We start from the raw sequence: 21332 nt of genomic DNA, 5'->3' as shown, positions 1-21332 counted from the left end.
TGGTCATGTCTCTTTAGTCCCCTGAAACACAAAACAGCTCCTGGGGCTCCTGATAACTTTCCTGACCTTGACTGTTAAAAAGAAAAAGAAAAAGACAAAGAAAAAGACAAAGACAAAGAAAAAGACAAAGAAAAAGAAAAAGAAAAAGAAAGAGAAAAAGAAAAAGAAAAAACAATACTGTCAGATGGGGCTGGAGATGGGGCTGGAGAAACGGCTCAGTGGTTAAGAGCACTGGCTACTCTTCCAGAGGACCTGAGTTCAATTCTCAGCACTCACACCGTGGCCCACAACCATCTGTAACTCTAGCTCCAGGAGATCCCATGCTGTCTCCCTGCCTCCATGGGTTTCACATCAGGTGATGCAGAGATATATGTGCAAGCAAAATACCCATACACATAAAATTTCATACAGCCTGATAATATTAGAGGATGTCCGGCCACTAAATTGGTCTGATGATAAACTCAGCACCTACAGTTTAGATGACTGCCACAGAAGTCATGCGGCATCCAGGATCACCTAAGTCATAGGCAAGAATCACTGCAAAGGAAAATGTACATTTTCATGTAGACACCTTGTTTTAAAAGGACCGAGAATTTCAGGACTGTGGCAGTACAGCATGAAACCAGCCATGGTGCTTCCAAGCCTGGGCCCCTGAGGCTATGTAACTGTCACTGGCCTGTGACACTGGCCATCTGTGATCTCTCTACACCTCAGCAGATGGAAAGTGATTCCGCTTGGGACGTTGCTGATGATGTTAGGGGTAATAACTCCATTAAGATGGATGTATTAGTTCCATTTACCGTCGCCATGATCAAATGCCTGCACGAAGCAGCTGAAGGGAGAAAGGCGCCATTACAGCTTACAATCCGAGGGCAGAAGAGGCAAGGCAGTGGGAGTATGAAGCAGATGGTCACATTGCATGCACACTCAAGAAGCAGGAAAAGGACAGGAAGTGGGCTGAACTATGACACCTCAAGGTCATAGTTCATGACCCCTGTGACCCACTTCTTCCAGCAAGGCTTTACCTCCAGAAGATTCTACAAATTTCTACAACCATGCCACTGGCTGGGGATCAGGCATTCAGGCCATGAGCTTGGGGGGAGGGGGAGGGGGCACTTGACACTTCAACCACAGCGGTGGTCTTCCAGATTTGTCTGCTCTTATCTGCTACCACTGTATGTTAGTATGTGAAGGAAGACTTTATATTTGCATATTTGTTATCAACATGAACTGGCAGTTATGGTTTTTAACCACTGTTTTATGCCTTGTGATGTGCGTGTGTGTGTTTGTGTGTGTGTGTGTCTGCTTGGCCTTCTGGGTATGCAATTCTATGAGTTTAGCATATATATAAATAAGTGTGACAGCCCTAGTGAGAAAGACACAGGGCAACTTCAGCTCACTTAGAATTCTCTGGTGTTGTCCCTTTGTCAGCAAATCCTTTCCCTCTTCCTCTTTTTCCTCCTCCTCTTCTTCCTCCTCCTCCTCCCTCTCCTTCTCCTCCTCAACACCCAACAGCCAATGAAATCTGTCCCTGTGGTTTTGGCCCCTCCCAGACACCATGCCCATTCAGCTGAACTTCAGGTAGCTGGTTGAGACCTGCCTATATTTCTTAGCATAATGGCTTTGTGAGCCATTCATGTTATTTCCTGAATAGCTTTCCATTGCATGACTGGATACAATTTATTTCTCCAGTCACCCATTTGTCATGTTCAATTTTCTTTATTCAAACTAATGAGCCTTTCCATCTTCAGGCAAGACCCTGACTGCTAGTGAACAAGGGAGCTATGAATTCCCATTTCTGACAAGCTCCCTGCCAATGCTGATGCTACTGGGCTGGGGACCACCCTTGGAGGTACAAGGCTGCAGGCAGACACAGGGAGGATGACGACCGGAAGGAGCAGGCTGAGGCAGAGTCTTGTCTGCACAGGAGAGCGCTGGCACAATGCAAGTAAGAAATAATGAGCGTCTAAACGAAGCTATGGGCCAGACCCAGGAAACAGAGTATGGGGACAGGAGGAGGCAGCATTTTTCTCCTAGCAGTTAATCGTATTGGGGCTGATGGGACCAGAGAAGAACTTTCCAGAAGGAAGTTGTCTCTCCCCACACCGTGTGTGTGTGTGTGTGTGTGTGTGTGTGTGTGTGTGTGTGTGCATGTGCACAAGCACATAGCTCAGGGAGACGGGCCTGAGCTAGAGTCTATGGTGGATGTGGATAAGGTGACCATAGAACCGTAATGGTTAGAGGTGTGGAGAGACCATCAGTGCTGATGGCTCTGTCTGTCTGCTCTCCAGAGTCAGTGAGAAGGCCCACCCACCAGCACCTCAGACCTCCTATTTCTCTCTTATATTTGAGAGCAGCTGGGCTCAGAGCCATGGCTTAGTATCTCTTGGATCTGTTCAGGAAGAGAAGGAAGTGACTGTAACACTGAGGGGAACAGTTGTTCAGGTAGAAGAATCCAACCATGGCTGCCCCTCCTGGCTGGGTCCCAGCAAATGGCTTTTCTGACGAGTGCAGGAAGGGACACATCGCTCACACCCCTTTCCAGATCTTTTAGCACAGGTGACTCAAATTCATATTTAAAAGATATTACTATTCATCATCAAGTAGGTTAAAAGAAAATGATTGCGGAAATATGCACTAACAATGTTTAACTTCTAAAATAGAGATTCTAATCCACACACATATGTACATGGGAGAAAACCTGTATACACTCAAGCAGCAGGATTCCAAGGCTCTGCTTGTCTGATTGTGAGAACAGCACAGGTCTTTAGGGAATGGCTTGTGCCAGCCATTGGTCACACCATTGTTCAGTACTGTATGCCCAGAGCAGACAAGACAAAGGGCATGAGTCTAATTCTCTTTGAGGTAGCAAGGCCCATTGAAAGGAAGTATGTTTATCTACATAATTTTAAGAAAAAAAGAAAAAAGCATTCCATTAAGTCAGGCCTCTGTCTATAACCTGGAAAACTTGGTAAATATCTCTGAGAGAATGAACTATGGACATGTTCAGTTTTTTTTTTTCTTCCTCTTTGTTGCATTGTTTTCCACAATAACCACGCCTTCCTTCTGTAAGAGAAAGTCAGTGATGTTTCTGAAGCGTTTAAACAGTTCCGCTGCTCAGGATCCAGGCAGGGACTGAAGTCTGACTTCTTAGAGTGAGAAATGGAGAAAATGGATGATTGACAGGAAGGCTCTCCTGGGTGTGTCTCCGTTCAGCTGGTCCACGGCTTGCTTCAATACAGCTAGAAGCTCAGCCCTTCTTGTTGCCTTCCTGAGGGCAGAGACAGCTCACCCCAGGAAGACACAGCCTTGGAAAGGGGCGGACAAGAGGCAGAAGTTGCTTGGCATCTGTGATTCAAAGGCAAGGGTGTGGCTTCCCCACTGCTAATTGTAAGAATAAAGGTGAATGTCTCATGAGGTAAACAAACAGCTGGGGAGACAAATGCCCGAAGTCCAGCTCACTGCCAGCTAGTTAGCAAGTGACCAACACAAAGGACACCTCATTCAGGAACTTGTCAGTGTGAGGGTGTTTGCTTGCTGGCTTGTTCGTTTATTTGGTGTTTTGAGACAGGATTTCTCTGTGTCGCCCTGGCTGTCCTGGAGCTTGCTCTGTGGACCAGGCTGGCCTCACACTTACAGATCCACCTGCTTCAGCCTCCTGAGTGCTGAACTGGCATGTTGCATTCATCAGGCCCAGTTTGTACTTCCTGTATATTCTTGGATTAGGACACAAAGTTGACTGGGTAGTGAGGTGGGGGTGGATCTGGGAGGAGCTGGGGGAGGGACTTACTATGATTAAAACATAGTATATGAAATTTTCAAATCATATTACTTATTTTTTATTAAGTTTAATTTTTACAGAAATCAGTTGTTCATACAATTGTTCTGATCATGCTTTCCCTTTCCCCAACTCTTCCCAGGTCCTTCCCACTTCCCCACCCAACTCACCCAAGTCAAATTTGTAATTAACATTGTTGTGGACTGCCCTTCTAACTTAAAAGAGGCATGATCAAATTGTGAGGCCCTCGTGTGACAGCTCAAGCCGTGCCGTCAGAAGAAGGTAGAAAATCACAAAGCAGAATGGACAAAGAGGTCACTATGCATGGCGCATGTAACAAACAAGAACATGCCTTGGTGAGAGTGAAAGATGGGCCTCCGCACGCCCTCACTCGTTTGGCATGCACTTACTGAGCACCTGTTGATGCATTATTAGCACAGATTTGCACATACAAAGAAGTGTTGTTCCCCCCGCCCGCCAAAGTGGAGTGAGAGATGCGGAGGGTGTGTTGGAGCCATCTATAACAGCTCATGAAGGCTGAATATTACATTTTCAAAACGTTGTGTTAAATATAGCCGTTATTAAATTTTTAAATTAAGTTACATTAAAATTATTGAAGTACTAAAATTATCAAAGCATTACAAAGTATCCAACTATTAAAAACAGAGGTAAGCTGTCATAAAAATCTCTCTTCTGATTGATTTTCTGGCATTTCAGTGCTCTTTATACCCTTAAGGCCAATTGCTCCCCTTGTGCTGTGGAAACAGGACATGGCAGCATGCAGCTGCACAACTCGTTCTGTCTGGTGTTCTCTGATACCCTAGGGGAAGCGTAAAGTCAGTCCTGACAAGAAAACTTACACACAGAGGCTGGCAAAACTATCAATATGGACCCCGTTTTTTGTTGTTGTTCTTCTCTAGACTTAACACGATGGAGAAAAGGTTGATGGGGGCTGATTAAACGTAACAGTGTGTTGGAAAAATTCAAAGCACGTCATAAACCTTAAAGGTATATCTATGGCTGCTGCCAAGTTATAAAAATTGTACCAAATACTGATAAGTATTCTCTCAAGGTGAAAACTCACTGTGTGATTGGGCGACAAAATCACTCTGTAGGGAAATGAATGAAATCCCCACATACATCATCACGTTTTCCCCTTCCGTTCAGCCAAAATGAAAATATCCACAAATGCTCATGTTGGAGGCCCATGGATTTGTTAATGCCTCGAGTAATTGTGCTGAGTTGGAAAGAATCAAACACTTACATATAGTCTGCTTTTGTCAATTCAGTCCCGCAGAAATCAGCAAACCCATGTTGTAAGCATCAAGTGGTTCTAAGACATTTGCAATAAAGGGTACTGGACAGTATTCATTTATTTAGTGTTTATCTGTAAAGATACACATTGTTTAGATAGGTAAAACTGACAACAAATTTGCATGCATTTGTGCATGGCTGTTTCTCCTGGACATCCAGTTGTTGAACATTTATTTGTCAATGCTCTGCTTTCCATGGGTTCCAGTGAAAGCAAAGTTAGCCAAACATGCCTATTAAATCTACAGTTCAACTATCAAAATAAAAGCGATATGTAGGCATAAGGTTACTGTGTAATTCAAATGCTAATTTCTGTAAAACCCCCCCCAATATCTGGTTGCAACCCTTGTTCTGAAAATCTCCTGTCTTAATGTTGTGTAAACACCGCTCCCCAACTGTACCCTGCTATAAAGCAGCTTATAGCCAATCGCTAAGCAGGAGAGAGAATAGGGCTGGACTCCCTGCCAGCCAGAGGAGGAGGAGTTAAAAGAGGAAGTAAGGGATTGAGCCACCAGCAGCGGTCCAGGAGAGAAGATAAGAGTCAACTGAGCAGAAAGGCCATAAAGTGGAAGTATTCCTGGGATTTGCTCTGGAAGGAAGCCAGAGTAGCTGAGAGGGTTAAGAATGGGGTTAGAACTGCTCAGGATTGTGCCTTGAAGCTTGTTAAACAGATAATATAATGGAGTCTCAATTATTTGGGTGATAGCCAGGTTAAGAGAGAAACTGAGAAACAAACACAATTTTATAAAAGTAACTTTAAAAGTGATGTATTCTGTAAATTTTCTCAACAATGAACCATGGCCATAGTTAGAATCAGCCCTTATGGCTCACAGGGGGGTTGTTTAGGCAGGTCACTGTGAAGCCTTCTAACCGAGTTGGGTTTAAGAGGAAATGGTCCTTTGTCTCAGAATGGCCCTATCTGCCCTCATTCTGGAATCTACACTCTTTCCACTGCTAGAGTCTCACATTCCTATACCTCTAGGGCAACACTTGTGCTTGAGCACAAAACTCCCTCTAGAGGCTCCTGTGTTGGACGCCTGGGTTCAGCTGCCAGGGCTGTAAGCCTGGAACCTTTAGAAGGTGGAGTCTCTCTGCAGAAAGTCAGTCACTACAACGGGCCTTGAGGTTTTCCCATCAGGCCCTACTTCCTGTCCGCTCTCTGCTTCCTGACGGCAGAGACAAGGTGACCAGCGGCCTCACGAGCCTGCTGCCATGCTCTCCTCACCAGCAGCGACGAGCCAAAGGAACCCTGTCTCCCTTAACTTGCTTCTTGTCAGGCATTTGATCATGCAACCAACAAATAAACACATACGCGTGTTGCTGCTAGTGCTGTTGACAGAGGAATGCTGAGAAGAACCAAAGGAAAGGCGTTCTCTGTCTGGTGGTGTCGTTCGGGGTGGAAAAGTGATTTCACACAAGGCGCCATGCTAGCACACTAACTAGTTGCACGGTCATGCCACGTGTGATAGTTAGTTTTGAATGTCAACATGATTAGATAAAGAAGTACCTGTGATATTAGCGAAGCACACCTTCGGGGGCATCCATGAGGGCATTTCCATAGACTCCTATGTGATGAGGAAAAGCCTTGAATGTGGGAGGTGCCGTCCCTTCGGCTGCGGTCCTGAACCGAGCGCGAAGAGAAACAGAAAATGGCCAACTGAGCACCCCTCTGCCTCTTGACCCACTGAGTAGCGAACAAGCACCCACGGTGCCACGCCCTCTTCAGCGATGGATGCACTGCGAGCCGAGACAAACCTTTCCCCGGTCGAGTGTCTTCTTGGTCACACCAGGGAGAAAAGTCGTGAGTCCCCCAAGGACTGCTGCGAGGAGGCAAGGGGCGCCCAGCACAACCTGGTTTACTCACCATCCCCGGAGCGGAGGGCGGGGCCAGCAGAGTACGTGGTTAATGCATGCTAAACACATCGCGTGATGATAACTACAGTCTTTGCCTTTCATAAATGCAGTGAGGACTTAACCTTTGGAATGTATATGTTGTTTTGCAAGCTCAAAGTGTTTTTTTTGTTTGTTTGTTTTTTAATTTATCATTTTATTCGCTAGAGAACATATTGTTTGGGACTCATCTTCTCAATCCGTTTTCAGTTTTCTCTTTCTAACCTGCGTCTCTGCAGACATGAGCCATGCACACTCCCACGGCAGCATGAGCAGGCCCTGGCTGTGACACCCTGTGCTGTTTGGAAGGTCTGGCTCACTCAGCTAAGCTGCAGGACCTCTGGTCTAAGCATCTCAACGGCCTCACCTGGAAATGGTGGCTGCTGGCTGGGACCGGATGTATGCTCAGAGACCACACAGGGCCATGTGCTCATTTAATTCATTTTCAACTGTGTGTGCCAGGCCAGTGGGAGCAGGCCAGCTGAGCCACCATCCTTGAAGTTCAGAGGCAAACAAAGAATGTGCATGTGTTTCCGGCAGACCAATGAACTCGTGCTGTGGTGCAGATTTAAAGAGATAGATAGATAGATAGATAGATAGATAGATAGATAGATAGATAGATAGATAGATGCATAGATACATAGAGAGATACATAGAGAGAGAAAATAAAAGGAGGAAGAGAAGAAGATTGGCCCTTGTGGGCCAATCTAGGAAACAAACTGCTGTTTTCAAGGGTTTCTTCAAGCATTTTAGAACATCTCGGGAGAACAATGCTGCATTTTCTACTTTAAAACAAAATCAGAGATGGACCTCTAATTCTAGCATTTGGGAAGTTGAAGCAGGAATATTACTGCATGCCCCGGGCCAGCCTGGGCTACATAGTGGGTTCCTGGTCATCATGGTCTATATAGCAAAATCCTGACTCAAAAACAAAGGGGGCTGGAGAGCTGGCCCCCTTTGTTTTTGAGAGGTTAAGAGCACTGCCTGTTGTTCCAGAGGTCCTGAGTTCAATTCCCAGCACCCACATGGTGGCTCACAACCATCTGTAATGAGATCTGGTGCCCTCTTCTGGCTCACAGGCATTTCATGCAGGCAGAAATACTGTATACATAATAATAAACAAATCTAAACAAACAAACAAGGAAGGAAGGCAGGCAGGCAGGAAGGAAGTCCATCCAATTAGCTAGGTCCAAATGCATCATCTGTGCCATCACGAATATTAGTCAGCCTTCAGTGATTCAAACCCTGTTCTACTCGGCTCACTTTCCAATGTGCTGAAGTCTTTGTTGAACTGATGAACGAATAACACAGTATGAAAAAAAATCATTTTGAGTCCAGTGAAGTAAGAGTCTAGTGGCTGACCACATGCCTGTTAAGAAGCACACTTCTCGGCTCTGTCTGTGTCACCAGGTGGGAGGGCTGCACAAGAGTGTCCCCAGGGGCCTGGCCCAGGAGCCATGTGCTGTTTTCTCCATGCATGGCTCCGCCCTCTGCTCTCCCCTCCTCCTTTGCTGGCAGCTTCCCTTGCTCTCTCTCTCTCTGAAGTTTCCCCCATTGGTTGAAGCCATTCTTGGCAGGGCCTCCAAGCAGAGGGAAGGCTGGCCTTTGTGAAATATCTATATTAGCTTTCCAGAGCAACAGAGATGTCTGCCTGATGGACAGACCACAGAGACAGAGCCGGTAATTAATCTTCGCTGAGCTTCGGATTTCTTGGCAAGCTTTGTGAGCTGGCATTCGACGCGCATGCTGACATGACTCTCTGATCCCTCCACACACGTTGGATAAAAGGTAGGTGACTCCAAGGTGAGAGCAATTAGCATGGTCTACAGATTGCATCTGCAGGATCCTGAGCATGAGGCTTCAAAGACCCCAGGTTCACCAGAGCAGGTGCTCAACAGCAGGAAAGATGGTACCTGAGCAGAAGTGGGGATGTCTCTTTAATCGGATGACAGAGCCACCCCCAGGTGACTGTAGAGGAAAAGAGCTGCCTTTGGTTTTAGCATAATAAAGTCCCTTTACTTCTGTTGTTCATTGTTTGTGTTGTCTAGTGTGGGGAAGGCAGGGTTCACATCTACTTCCTCAACTCTGCAGACTCAGGAGACAGAACTGGCAGTAGACAGAACCTCATGTTTACAGGGGATCATCACCTCCCAGGCCTATATGCAAGGGAAGTACTTCACAGGAGAAAAGGCAGGCGGAGATCGCCCAGAGGATGGGGGATGCCGTGAACCCTGCTCCAGAGCAGGCGCACAGTTGGGTGTGAGTCAAAGGTGGTGGCCAAGTTCCCAAGGCGTTGCTTTCCAATACTCCACACTGAGAAGCAGATTAGATTAATGTGTTTCTTTCGCCTTTGGTTCAAAGGATAGTCCCCTGCCATCACATAGTTTGGTATGTCACACTTCTGCATTTAAAGGCTCCCAGGAGAACCAGCCTCCGAGTCCTTTTCTTTTTCTCTGTCCCACAAGCTTCTTTCTTTTTTTTTTTTTAAATTGTTTCCATGTTGGGGGCAATTTTTTATGGTTTTTATTTATTTTATTAATTACACTTTATTCATTTTGTATCCCCCATAAGCCCCTCCCTCCTCCCCTCCTGATCCCTCCCTCCCTCCCCTTTCTGCATGCATGCCACTCCCCAAGTCCACTGATAGGGGAGGTTCTCCTCTCCTTTCTGATCTTAGTCTATCAGTTCACATCAAAAGTGGCTGCATTGTCCTCTACTGTGGCCTGGTAAGGCTGCTCCCCCCTCAGGGGGAGGTGATCAAAGAGCAGGCCAATCAGATTATGTCAGAGGCAGTCCCTCTTCCCATTACTATGTAACCCACTTGGACACTGAACTGCCATGGGCTATATCTGTGCAGGGGTTCTAGGTTATCTCCATGAATAGTCCTTGGTTGGAGTATGAGTCTCTGGGAAGTTCCCTGTGTTTAAATTTTCTTGTTCTGTTGCTCTCCTTGTGGAGACCCTGTCCTCTCCAGCTCTTACTATTTCCCACTTCTTACATAAAATTCCATTCACTCTGCCCAACAGTTGCCCATCAGGCTCAGCATCTGCTTTGATAGTCTGTAGGGCAGAGGCTTTCAGAGGCCCTCTGTGGTAGGTTCCTAGTTTGTTTCCTGTTTTCTTCTTCTGGCTTTCAGAAGCCCTCTGTAGAAGGTTGTTAGGTTGTTTCCTGTTTTCTTCTTCTTCTGATGTCCCTCCTTTTTGCCTTTCAGGATGGGGATTGACCGTTTTAGTTAGGGTCCTCTCTCTTGCTTAGTTTCTTTAGATGCACAGATTTTAGTGGATTTGTCCTATGTTGTATGTCTATATGAGTGAGTATATACCGTGTGTGTCTTTTTGCTTCTGGGACAACTCACTCAGGATGATCCTTTCCAGGGTCCCACCATTTACCTGCAAATTTCATGATTTCCTTATTTTTCATTGCTGAGTAAAACTCCATTGTATAGATGTACCATAATTTCTGTATCCATTCTTCAGTTGAGGGGCATCTGGGCTGTTTCCAGCTTCTGGCTATTACAAATAAAGCTGCTACAAACATGGTTGAGCAAATGTCCTTTTTGTGTACTTGAGCCTCTTTTGGATATATGCCCAGGAGTGGTATGGCTGGATCTTGGGGAAGTGCTATTCCTAGTTGTCTGAGAAAGCGCCAGATTGATTTCCAGACCCACAAGCTTCTTGGTTTATAGCTCAGCTCCGCTGCCTGTCCTGCACTCTTGGGAAGCAGCCCAGCAACCTCTGTGCCCATTCTCCACCTGCACCATGTCCAGTTACCATGACTGCAAGAAGGAACAGGGAAAACAGAGGCCTCCCTCTACTGCCAAACATGTGTTGGTGTTTAACGAGAAACACTCAAATTAATCCAAACAAGACAAGGGAGAGGTGTTCCGTCCTGCCTTTCTCCTGCTTCCCTGGGCTATTTGGTGTGTAGTGGAGCACAGGGGAAGAGCTCTTCTTTCCCACATCACCCGAGAAATGTCACTCTGTTGGCTTTATTTACCTCCTGACCTAATCCTCTCTTTCGGATTCAGGCTCTCAGGACAGGGGCAGGGGTCACGTATCCTATCCATTTTCTTTCTCTTCAGTATCCTGACACTCACACTTAAGCCTTTCCTCCTTCACCCAGTTCAAAATAAACATATGAGCAAAACCAACTGTGTCTATTGGACCATGCAAAGTAATGACAGGACTGGGCAGGCATTGAGCCCCACGAACTACACTGGGGTAAGTTGGGAGCAGTGGAGACACAGCCCTTTGTGTATCTCTCTGCCACCAGCATCGTAAGAGAGACACCGATGGAACACTTGTGTTGAACGTGATTCTCTACCTCAGCACATCTAGACTCAAGCCCCTTGAGAGATGGGACCAGAAAGGATCCACCTGTGTGTTCACACCTTAATTCTACACTCTGTAAATAACCTCACTGCAATTTAACTTGCCTTTCTGTGGATAGATCAAGTAAGAGCTTGCCACTCTCCACTCTCTAGTCAAAGTTTGTGTGTATGTGTGTGCACGTGTGAGTGTGAGTGAGTGTGTGTGTGTGTGTGTGTGTATGTGTGTTTGCCTTAGAGAAGGGTGAGCAAGCAACTTTTAGCTCCTTTCCTTGCCCATGTTTATCGCCACCCGCCCATCCATGAGGCTAAATTATCGCGCAGGAGCCAGGTGTAGTGGCGCATCCCTGCCGTCCCCTAGCACTGAGACGTCCAGGGCAGGTGGAGCACCACAAGTTCAAGACCAGCCAAGACTGCGTAGCTCGAATGAAATAAATAAACTCATGAAAATAATATATTACAGTGAACAGAAAAGCCTGGAACATAAAGTATTATGGTAGTGTGGGATAGAACAGAATGACCATAAAATTCTCTATTTGCCCAACAGGGATCAATACACGTAGTTTTCCATTGACAGTCCTCCTTGTAGAAGCCAGCTGTTTGGGTTTCCTCTGAAATGCCCAACACTGGGAATGAGATATACAGAAAGCATCATGCCAAGCTAGCCACAGCATGCCACTTTCTGAGGAGAGTTATTTGTACATGGCAATTTGAAGACTAACCTACCCACCCTTGGGGAGACGGGAAACTACACCTGAGTGACTCATCCTGACCTTGATTTGCTTTTCTATTTTGGTTAACAGACCCAGCAAAAATTGCACCAACTGCTATTGTCTTTATTAAGAGAGGACCTTCTGTGAGTATCTGGAATCATGGGGTCATGTGTCCAGAAGGTTCCATCAGCCAGCCCAACTACTGCTCTGAACCCCAAGCAACAAACTGTTCACAGACAGGCTGCCTTTGGATCACCAGGAACTTGTTATAAAGTAGGGGTTCCTGGGCCCTCCTGGGGTTCTGATTCAGTACATCTGGGAAGAGTTTCAGGAGAATGAAATCCTTAAAGCATCCTAGTTTGTGACACATTCACTACTTTCTCATAAATATGAGCAAATATCTAACAGAATGTGGTCTAAGTTAGGAAAGACTTTCTTTTGGCTCATGGTTTGAATGGACATGGTCCATCGCGATGGAATGACACAGCGAGAGGATCGCGAAGCGGCTGGTAACATTGCGTCTACAGTCGGGAAGCATGGAGAGAGGAATGGTGACGCTTCAGCTTACTTTCTGGCCTTTGCTTAACCTGTGATCTCAGCCCCTGGAAGAGCAATGACCAATTCAAGGTGGCTCTTCCCTCCCGATTGAGCCTCTTACATCCTGACAGGCACAACCAATGGTTTGTTTCCTAGGTGATTCTAAATCCAGTCAGGTTGACAGTGAAGATGAGCCTTCATAGTGGTCATCATAACTGCTAGTTTGTGGGGACCCCTATTTCATGACAGCAGCTATGAATGAACACACACACACACACACACACACATACACACACACACACCTACAAAGAGAGAGAGAGAGTTCCGGTGGTGCTCAAAACTACTTCAAAATAAGTCTGGAATTCCTGTCAGGCCAAAATTCTTGCCCTGTATTTTCTATCCCAATGAGTATAATCTTTGAATGCAAATTGGATAGACGCAGTCTTTCTCCCACAGACAATGCCTCAAATGCTGACGGTAAGTACAAATGTCTAGCGTAGTCTCATCCCAATTATGAAGCACAAATGCCTACAGCTCCTTCTACAGAGATAGTCCTGTAGTCCAATTATTCTAGAACATTAACCTCTGAAAAGCTAGACTCTTGCTTTCCAATCTCATGTGACAGTACCCAATTTTTGGTTAGGTTTGGCATTCAAATAATAGTCATCTATCACCTACTATGCATTGGTCACTCTTCTGCTCCCCTCAATACTGAGGGGAACATATGCCAGGGATCTGGAGAAGCTGACCTTCAGTGTTAGAGTTCCGGCTCTGTGACAAAGCAGCTGAGGCCATCGACTTCAGGGAAGGAAGGGTTATTTTGACTCATGGTTTCAGAAATTTCAAAATCCCATGCTTCCTTGGCTCCATGGCTTTGGGACCTGTGGTAAATGGTGTGGCGCGTGATGTGCTCCCCCCATGGTGGCTGGGAATCAGAGAGAGGAAGAGAGGAGCCAAGGTGCCAAAATGTTGTCAATGGCACAATTCAGATAGCCTGGCTTCCCTCCTTTCCCAACTTCTAGGCTCTGCCTCCTAAGAGCCCCACCATCTCCCAAGGGCATTCATGATTAAACTGTAGCACCCTCTAGTCAGAATTGCAGACAAAGGCGAGCACAGTCAGAATGGGTAAGTGTTAACAAGAGGGATGAGGTAGGGTAAAGAGGGAAGGAATAATGTCGTTTTGCTTGCTACGTGGGTGCATGCTCCGTAATCTCAGCACTCAGGAGGCTGAGGCAGGGGGACAGCCATGCTTTTAGGGTAATCTTGCTCTATCAAGTATACCCCAGGCTATCTAGAACTGTGAGACCTTGTTTAAAAAAACAAAATTTCTGTGGACTATTGAGAATTGGCAGGCTTGCTGCCAAGCCTGAGGATCTGAGCTGGATTCCCAGAATTCGCAGAGTGGAAGGAGAGAACTAACAAACTTGTCCTGTGACCTTCCTACCTGCACCATGGCTGTGTGTGCCAAACACACATATACACTAAATAAATAAATACAATAAAAAAGGAGGGCTGATAAATCAAACATTTCTTAAAAACAGAGCACGTAGGTCATAAAATTCTTTCCAGTGTGGTGCCTACATAAGCTAATAGACCCAGGTGAGCATTGTGTACCCCCTGATGATTTACGAATGTGGGACATTATTTTGGTTTTTCAGGAAAGAGCTGTCAGGGAAAATGGTCTGTGTTCTGACCACTAGAGGACACCTGAGAGCAAGATACAGCGCTGAGATGCGGAGGTTAGGCCTGGTCATCTTGGGCCTGGCCACAGGGGAAACAGCCCAGCCACCACCGGGTGAGTGAGCCACGCACTTCTCCACACATTTCTCAGTAGTTTTTTATTACTAAGTTGGCATTATGCCATAATAAGCCTGCACGAATACTTACGTGAGAATAGAATTCAGTGTTGAGACTCGGGGATCAAGTTTAACAGAGGCTAAAGATCACTGTTGAAACAAAACCGAAATAACTTTATTAGTACTTATCTGTGAGGTTGAATAATATCATTTCCCTGCAGAAATCAGAATTCAGTTACTTCCCGCAGCCCGAAGAGAGTTCATTTTGAGTGTTTGCTAACCTGACCCATCTTGCGTAACCAGCTGGTGATTTGACACATGAAGTCTTCAGTTGTTTTTGGTGTGCTATGGGTTCCACCACGGTAGCAGCTGAAAAGGCTGACCTTTTTCAAGGGCATGAAAAAGTCTTTTATGAGCCCCGATCGCCAGCAGTGAGACTACGTTGGTCATCTTTGCATTACTATAACATATGCCCTGGGACAGTGGTTTTCAGCCTTCCTAGTACTGTGGTCCTTTAACACAGTTCCTCATGTTGTGATGACTCACAGGTTGTGAAGCACTGCCTTGGGAAAAGCATCTTAAAAGAGGGAATGTTTGACTTGAATCAGTGGTTCCGAGGCTAATCTGTGATGAAGGTCCATCCTATTGTCCTTTGGGCTAGCAGCAAGATGGAATGCATAGGGAGCACAGGCTAGGGAGAAAAAAAGTGGGCAGAAGGTTGGAATCTACTTCCGAGGACAGAACTAACCCCCTACCACACACACACACACACACACACACACACACACACACACACACGGCCCTGCCTCTTTAGGATCCCACAAGATCGCTATGGCAAGACCTGTACTGAACTATGGCAGAGCCTAGAATCAGAACACTGTAAAACTCAGAGCAGAAACCTTGGTGCACCTGTATAACAGACATGGACACAGCTTTGGTCAAACTGGGAGGACAGAAGAGAATTCAGCAGACAGCTGTGGCCATTCCCCACACCAGCTCGTGTGGTGAAATCTTAAGACCTATTTCCTCTCTTCCAGGAAGGTGAGGTAGAAGTGGTGGGCATCTTAACTGGCCTGCCCTTCTCCAGGGATAGGCTGGGTGAGCCCCTCAGTGGCTGGCACCACCAACTGTCACCCAGAGTTTCTTCCAGGGCTTCACCAGACTGCAGATACTGAGTATAACAACACACACACACACACACACACACACACACACACACATCCTACATCCACACAAACAAAGTAGTTAAGTACTTTCTATTGTCCTGGACAAAGTTACAACAATGGAATTTAAGCATCCAAATTGGCTCTGGGTTTAACTTCACAATCAAAAAATTGGATGGGTGGTTCAATCGTGTGAGAAGAGGTTAGCTTAATAGACAGAAATAAAGAACAAGGAAAAAAAGCAGATTGTTTCAAAGTCCCCCTCCTTTGTAAGGTGGTAACGAGGGGACAGAACAACAAGAACAAAGAGCCTGGATAATGGGGTTACTTCAGGCCACTTCTTTGTGTATGGATTAAAATTAAAACCAGTGAAGCTTCATTAGCATGTTGGTTGAAACTGACCTGTCTGGGGCATTTGGCTCTTATCTCTCATTTTTCCTGGTTTCTTGAGAGGTCAGATAAACAGCTTAGTTTCAGCTTGATGATGAGGGCCTTAGGCATAAGTGACTCCATTTTAATCTATATATAACCCGGTATGCAGGAGGCCCCCGGGGAAGGAGCTTAGCTTGAAGCAATGGCCTCCTGTGATTTCTACTTAGTATTCTGTGCTACGTTCTAGTATCTGCATTTTACATTATTGAAGCTCCCCTCTCCACATCCCAGTTTGCAATGTGGGCATTTCAATATGATGGAGACTCCGGGAGTGAACTCAAATGACAATGTGGGCCTGGACAGATAGCTCAGTCAGTAAAACACAAGCCATGCAAGCTTGATGATCTGAGTCAGATCTCCAGAACTGGCATTAAATAGCTGGATTACTTGGAGGCAGAGGCAGGTGGATCTCTGTGGGGCCTGGCCTACACAGTGAGTTCCAGGACAGCCAGAGCTACACAGTAAAACCTGTCTTGGAAAAAAAAAAAGTTGGGAGTGGGTGACATATGCTTGTAATCCCTACTCTAGGAGGCAGAGGCAGGAGGGTCCCTGGAGCTTGTGGGCCAGCCTAGCCTACATGGTGAGTTCCAGGCTAGTGAGAGGCTCTGTCTCAAAACACACACACACACCACACCACACCACACCATACCATACCACACCACCCCTACAGAAAGCAAGAGAACGAAGGGGGAAGGTGAGAACTGGAGTAAGCCCTCTAGCTTCATTGGCTTTCATCACAAGTTTCAGAAATGAAGTGAATGAGGCACTCCTTTGCTATAGCCGTCTCTGACTTACTGAGTACAAAGGCAGCAATGACTAAGTCGGTCTTTCAGGAGCACAGAAGTAGCTCAAAGCAGTTGAAACCACCAACTAGTAACTTGGGCCTGTGCCAGTATCAGGTGGGTAACAAAATTCTACCATCAGAGAATCTAGTCACTGGGCTCTTGAGAGATGGGTCCTGTGGAGGGCCATGATATAAACCAACACGTGCGTGGGCTAGCCTCAGACTCAACGTAGCCCAGCCTAGCTTCGAGCTCATGCCAATCCCCCTGCCTCATCCTCTCTGAGAATTGGGCTGAAGATATTAGCCGTGCTGCTTGGCTTTGGTTTTTGTTTTCTTTTTCTTTCCTTCTTCCTTTTCTCCTTCCTTCCTTCCTTCCTTTCCTCCTTTCTTTCTTTCTTCTTTTTTTTTAAGAAGCATCTGTCTGTTCACATTGCACACCTGTTAGCAAACCAAACATCACAAAAGGCACTGTCGTTCTGTGTAACCACGGGTGTTTTTTATTCTTTTTCTTTCTGAGCATAAGGTATCTGTTTATGATTGATGTTTGACTTGCTGTCTCTCCAACTGGCCAAGAAAATATCAAAGGCCCTCATGACACACATGGGCATGTTGTCAGTGGGAGCATGTATTTACGAGGCAGAGAGCTAGCTGGCCTGGCTTCTATGGCACCCCGCCGTGCCTGGACCTTCTAATACTCATTAGAAGGCTATTTTAGTAGAGAGGAACCTCTTTTGCCCCAAAAAGTTTTCCAGTTCTTAAAGTAGGGTCCCTCGGGAAGATGCCAGAAAGATCTCTGAAGGCAGATCAGTGGCACCCATCCGGGCAGTAAGAGCCACCCTCCCTGGCTGGCCAGTCCTTTTTCAGAAAAAAAAAAAAAAAAGGTTCATTGATTAAATGATGCAGAATCTATTCTTCAGGACGCACACAAAACCCTTTCCACCTTTCTAGCGAACAAACACTCTAACACACTGTTGTTTGCCTTCAGAAAGGGAACCAGTCATTGCTCTTACAGAGTAGCATCTATTCCGCCTCTAAGTGCTTCCACACCCATTATTAGCTCCGTTTGACACAAATGAATGGACAGCCCGACAAGAGCAAAACAGTCCTCCTCTCAGAGAAGGATGTGAAGGAGCCATCCTTTCTGTTCTCGGAGATGCGGCTGCAGAGCTGCTCATCCCCCTGTCGTTAACGTCGTCTCCACCACCAGCTCCTTGGGGTCTTTGGGTTTCCCTAGAGAGAAAGCAAACTTGCCAGAAAACCAACCTGGGAAACAGCCTGGCTCGGCGTCACAGGCACTGGTGTGAATCAGACCCTGGTGGGAAAGCACATTTCTCTTCATCTCCCCCACAGCTCAGAAATGAGGAGCAAACTCTTTCCTTGTCTCAGTGCCCAACTCGGACGGAAACCCCATCACAATGAAAGCCCTGACACTGTGAGGCACAGAAGCTGTGTATGTGTCCTGCCACCTTTATGAGGACCAACAGCGACTTTTAAACGTGTAGAGATTAACCATAGAGCAAGGGTACAAACAGTTCAGGGGTAGACTGCAGATCAAGGATAAACATGTGCTTTCACGGGCATTATTGAACTCTTCCCATCACACATGTTCTGTTAATCACCTCGTTAGTTAGGCCTCTTGTCCATTTCAAGGAGATGGATCAAATCTGGTAAACCAACACTGGAAGGAAAAAAGTAGTCCAGAAGCAGATCCAAACAGCATGATGACCTGAAGGTACAGTCAGGACACAGACAAGATTATCCTCCCAAATCCATCACTAGGGACTACACAGTATTTCCCAGCACGTCCTAAAGAAGAGAGGATGTGGGGATCGGTAAGATGGCTCTGTGGGTTAAGGCGCTTGCTGCCAAGCCTCATGAGCTGAGTTGAGTCCCAGAAAACCACCTGGTGGAATGAGAGAACAGACTCCCACCGGTTGTCTTCTGACGTCACCCATGGACCGTGCCATGCACGCACCAGCACCTCTACACACACACACACGCACACACACACACACAAACTAAAACTGAAGATAATTTTTTTAAAGGAATGGTGGAAACCAGCGGATGATTTTCAGCAAGCCGTCATGAATGGAGGGTTAGGGGCAAGGCTGAATTGAAAAGTGCAGCAAGGTATCAAGATTAGGGATGTAGACCAAATGAGAATGAGGGCTCCCAGGGAGGGGGCCGGTGGATGACATCTGGGTAGAAACATTCTGCTGGAGATTAAGCCTCAGGGAGCACGTGATCGTTTTCTCTGCAGTCCTGTCACCATTTGCCTTTAACCCTGAAGGGGACTGTAAGAGGTGATAGAGAGCACTGTAAACAGCCACTGGAAGGTGAGTGCTTGCTACTGTTCAGTAATGACACCGAGCGAGAACTGGTTTTAGTAGACAACGGAAACTTTCTATAAGACAGACAGCAGGCAGGACTCCCCAAACGGTTCAGGAAACAAACAGCTCTCCAGCCACGGAGGCGGGGAGCCTGTTATGCCTAAGGCGTGTTGGTGGGTTTGCACGCCCATCCTTCCGTTTGTCAAGAGCGGCTATCTCCCCAAACACCTACCTTCATGACACAGTTCTCTTGCTCTTCTCTGTTCTGCTTGTGTGGATCCAACCGTTCTCTCTCCACAGGAAGGAGACCTGCCTATTATAAGGGCTGACACCAGTGAGGTCTACCACAGCCACTTTGACTTCTGAAATAGAATTCTCAGTCACTCCTGGAAGCTGGCCTCAGGTCTCCGGCTCCTTATCTTTGTACTTCAGGAGGCAGCTCAACTCACTCACAGGCCCCGGAGAAGAACTGTTAATCAGAAAAGTCCCCATGCATCTCTTCAGAGGCAGAATCCTAACCACTTCTGTTGGCAGAGACCTCGCTGGGGAAGATGACAGAAGCAAGGCGCCCACCTTGACCGCTCGTGTCTGTGAGCTTGGACAAGCTCCGGTAATTGGTTTCCACACGACCCGCTTATAGGGAACACACGGCAAACCTCTCAAAGGTCAGTGGGAACAGATACAGTCTGCCTTCAACTCTCAGCAAACAGAACAACCCTCAGACTGAGAGGACATCCGAGATTAACGGTCTCCATGCCCCGCAGGAGAAGTCAACAGGTTCAGAGCTGCCGGAGATGATCGGTGCGGTGGAATTTATGAGCATGGCTTCACACACCAAGCACCGGAGGGACCGTCTTTGAAGAGAACGAGTCCCCCGGAAGATGCGCAGTCCAGCTGTGGAGTGAACTCTTTTTACCTTTTGCCTTCCTGTTTCATCCCGACTCTGCACCGTAATGCAGGCCACAGGAATTGCAGGGCATCAGGGTGAAAATTTATGGATACTATTTATAAAGAGATAAATGGAGGAAATGGATCTGCAAGATTTCCTTTCAGGAAGGATCAACTCAAGAATTCAATTTTACATATAATATATAATGTTTTATATGTATATGGACCCTTGTTTATTCATATATTTCAGAGGCACAAAGATAACAAGTATACATCATTTCTCTGTGATGCATAATAGACAAGAGTGCATTACAAGCGAGGATGGTGGGGACTCTACTTGGGGTTCTCTGGCTGCGAGGGATGGCATGCGGCCCAGCTTCCCATGTCTCCAGAGAAAGAACGATTACACACAAGAGACAATCAGATGAACCTTTTCCTAGAACTGAGTTTAGAATGTAGGGCCCCCAGTAACCTAAGGGCAGTAGGGCTTGGATCCATCAATCATATTCTATGACTTGCAGATGGCTAGAGTGTGTCCCCCAGGGTTCATGAGTTCAAATTTAATCCCTATTTTCAGGAATTAAGAGGTGTGAATCTAATGAAATGTACAGAGATGAGCTAGGGGTGATTAGAATTAAACTCATCGTGTGTGAAGGCCCCATATTGAATTCTGATAGCTTTCGGAGGGAGAGAGACTAGAAGTCACATGTGTGCATGTTCTCACTGTGTGCTATCTGCACGGCTTTGGCACTTTGACACCAGGAAGGCCGTCTGTCACAAGATGCGGGTCCTTAGATTTTCACAATTGTAAGCAGCCTGAACAAATCATGTGTGTTTATAAAGTTGCCAGCCTCCGGTGTTTTGTTACACTGATGCAAACCTACATCTAGGTAGCACCTGACTTGCTTCCATACATTTTATCCAAGCCTATCCCAGTCAGCACAAAGCTCAGCTTTCTTTGTTGCTACACATCCTCTGCTGGAGGAAGCCGGAAGAGGCAGCACAGGGGTCGTTGCCAAAAAGAAAAAGCAAAAAGAACAAAAAGGCAAAGGTTACCTGCAAAGGTTACCCAAGAGTCAGTCTCCGTCTGGTATGGAAAGCATAAACCCAGCTGTGTAAGGGGGTGTCAGGAACAAAAAGCAAGTGCTTCACGGTAGTGTGAGAAGTATAAACCCACACAAAGAAACTACGGCCTTACAGTTAGAAGAAAGGCATGTCACAGCTCACTGCGGATGACAGGATGAGGGAGAAGCATGTGGCTGGGTGTGGTTAGCCTGAAATTTCATTAGAAAACAGGAAAGCAAACTTTCCTAGGACCTCCTGGTTTCTAGATCTAAGGGAGACAGTAGAACATTTTAGAAGGGGGTTTAATAACATTTTCTA

The 21332-nt window shown here is 46.3% G+C and overlaps 2 long non-coding RNA genes across 2 annotated transcripts in view; one reads left to right on the top strand and one right to left on the bottom strand.

The window, feature by feature from the left end:
- Positions 1 to 21332, bottom strand: part of LOC132649281 (uncharacterized) — a 75189-nt gene that overhangs the window by 6007 nt on the left and 47850 nt on the right. Inside the window, exon 2 of the long non-coding RNA XR_009587727.1 lies at positions 14444 to 14502. This is a non-coding gene — a long non-coding RNA (uncharacterized LOC132649281). The remainder of the gene's footprint in view (positions 1 to 14443; positions 14503 to 21332) is intronic.
- On the top strand, positions 8638 to 20033 carry LOC132649282 (uncharacterized). Its single transcript, XR_009587728.1, has 3 exons — positions 8638 to 8767; positions 14215 to 14351; positions 19362 to 20033. It is a non-coding gene; the product is annotated as an uncharacterized LOC132649282 (long non-coding RNA).

Source organism: Meriones unguiculatus, chromosome 19 (genome assembly GCF_030254825.1).
Source record: "Meriones unguiculatus strain TT.TT164.6M chromosome 19, Bangor_MerUng_6.1, whole genome shotgun sequence".
NCBI classification, from domain to species: Eukaryota; Metazoa; Chordata; class Mammalia; order Rodentia; family Muridae; genus Meriones; species Meriones unguiculatus.
Note: the sequence above shows the minus strand (reverse complement) of the source record. Positions and strands in the feature narration are given on the sequence as shown.